General features: G+C 32.7%; 1 pseudogene; it reads right to left on the bottom strand.

Annotated features, from left to right (window-relative positions):
• Positions 1–258: 258 nt before the first annotated feature.
• Positions 259–1,590, bottom strand: LOC125808995 (isoflavone reductase homolog; annotated as a pseudogene).
• Between the last annotated feature and the right edge of the window lie 1,123 nt (positions 1,591–2,713).

The following is a 2,713-nucleotide window of genomic DNA, read 5'->3' as shown; positions in this document are numbered from 1 at the left end:
GGGGTTAGATACTGTAATTTTAAAGACTATCAATATCTATACTGGTTGAAGGCAACATATAATCAATGAAATAGTCGAGGTGCAAGCAAGTTATCTTGACACCGTAGGTACCACTGGAATTAGACAAAATAAGTTGAGAATAAAGAAACTTTTCGAAAATAGAATATAGAAACATGTCAAATGTTTTACATGCATCTGAAAACAACAATTATTCATCATAGAAATTAAAGGTAGGAAGCTCCTTAATCGGAAGGAAGTCTACACATAGTGATTGAGTATCTCATCCACGGGGGTATATTTAACATCAGGATAAACTTGTGATGCCTCTACTCCAAATGATGGATCAATTTCAAAATTAGTCTGTTCACCCTTCACAAAAGCAGGGTAAGAGATTGATAATGCCATATTCAACGGAAACATGGCTTCTGCAAGAAATACAAACAACAAGTTACGTCTCATGGACAAGAATTGACACTAAGGATAGAATGAATGTTGTTTTACATACCTTGTATGTTGTTGAGAACTTGTTCCCCTGGTACATATATTCTTTCCAGTTTTCTTCTCCTACAAGGATACCAACTCGTTTAACGTAATTATATTGTGTGGAGGCTTGATGTAGAGGATTTTGTTAAGTGCTTTTGGATCATCGACAGCCTTTATGGTATACGTAGCAAAGTCTTCTTCCTTGTTAAAAACAGCTATACGTATGTAGATACAAAACAAATTTATAGAAACATGCATGTTCATATGAAAATTTTGAACCAAATCGGAGTTTAATTTACCTTTAGCATTACCATCTCCTAAGATGATAACTTTGTCTTTGGGAGGACCAGCTGAAGGTCCAACTACATGTCCAGGTTGTGCCAAATTTGGAAGAAAAAAATCAGCACAATAAAAGTTGACAACATAAGTGAATGGTATTCCTTCAGCTTCAACAGCGCGGCGAATTTGAACTTTAGTATTAAATGTTGTTTTAGCAGGCTCAACGGTATGAAGACGATCTACATCATTCCCAAATTCAGAGGGAAAGAATCTCTGAAACTCAAAAGTATAAAAAACTCATAATTAGTCACGGGTCAGTCATGTAAAAATTTAGAAATATTCATGTTAAAAAATTATGTAACAAACAAAATTATAATTTACTATTTTCCTCAAATTAAGTCAAAATATGTTTAGAATTCCTTCTTAGGAATACTAAATATCAATAAAAAAAAAGATTATTTTTTTGGGATAAGGCACAAGTATCCCTAGATTATGACCGAAATTTCAAGTAAATTTGCTTTGATTTGAGCTAACTTTCTATATGTTTAGTTTGTTTTTAAAGTTATAAAATAATATACGATAGTGTGTTCTTAATATAAAATAATAAATTCAAAGGTTATGTATTCTAACGGTCTAAACTAATGTAAAAGTAAAAGAACAAATATTCAAAATTATTTTCATTCTTAGACTTGAATATGGCATGCTCCGCTTCGATAATATCTTATTATTTAAATTAACCTTGACATTGCGAGCTTCGTTGATAGCAGCAATGATATTGAGCTGATCAGCTAAAAGAGAATGACCAACAGTAGAAATCACAACATCCATTTTCTTTATTGCCTTCCTAAACTCACATGATCATATAAATCTCCCTGCATTTTATAACCACAAATAGATCATCTAAATCTTCTTGCATTTCAATACAAAAACAAAATAATAATGTACATACATGGAGGAAGGTGACACCAAAACTCTTGAAAGTATCAATGAGTTTGGCTTTGGTAGAATTGGAAAGAGTTGATTCTGTGACCAAGACAAATGTGTCGTGACCAGCTTTAGCACTAGCTTCGACGATGAACTTTCCGATGTAACCAGTACCTCCAATGAACAAAATCTAACTTTTTCCAGCCATTGAATGGAAAAGCTTTGATAAGAGAGAAAATTACTTAGTAATAGTGAAGAGAATTGAGAGTGATTTGTTACTAGTAGCGCGAAAATGGGGTTTTTATAATATCATAATCCTAAGTATCCATCCAAAAATACCTTGAGTGTGTCTCGTGAACAATTGTCTTTTATTCATCATTGACATATAACCAACAACAAAGTGGAAGTACCAAAAATAAAGTCATTCATTATGTTTTCAAGATCTGTATATATGATAAGTCATTTTCTTTCCCCCTCTCCATGGTCCTTTAATTTCTTTCTTGTACTTTAATTGACATTGTGAGGTCTCAGTCTCTCACTGTAACTTTATGTGCAATGGTTATATCAGTGAGCACTCCTCCTATAATATAAAGAGTTACGTGTTCCACGACCTATTGAATTAATTAAAGATATTTATGTCATATCACCTTGAATTGCTTGTAGATTGTAAATTAACACTTTCTAGCATGATGTTACGTTGTTGTTCTAAAACATGAGTTGTGGTGGTTGAAAACCTTCAGTTCAATTAAGATGAGCATAAAAGCTGCTAAAAATGAGGTAATTGAAGTAGAAACTTCATTGATGGAGATAATGTGAGCATCGTAGAACTAATTATTGATTGAATGACCTTTGGATAATATTATAGACCGCGAATAAGGTAAGAATTGAGAGTGATTTGTTACAACTAGCGAAAAAATGGGGTTTTTATAAAATCATAATCATAAGCTCATCCAAACATGCCTTAAGTGTGTCTCGTGAACAGATCAACCAACAAAAAGTGTACAAAATTCCAGTAGACTGGATGTGT

Source organism: Solanum verrucosum, unplaced genomic scaffold, assembly GCF_900185275.1.
Source record: "Solanum verrucosum unplaced genomic scaffold, falcon-dt-bn FXZP01000594.1, whole genome shotgun sequence".
Taxonomy (NCBI): Eukaryota; Viridiplantae; Streptophyta; class Magnoliopsida; order Solanales; family Solanaceae; genus Solanum; species Solanum verrucosum.
This window is presented reverse-complemented; position numbering and strand designations above follow the sequence as displayed.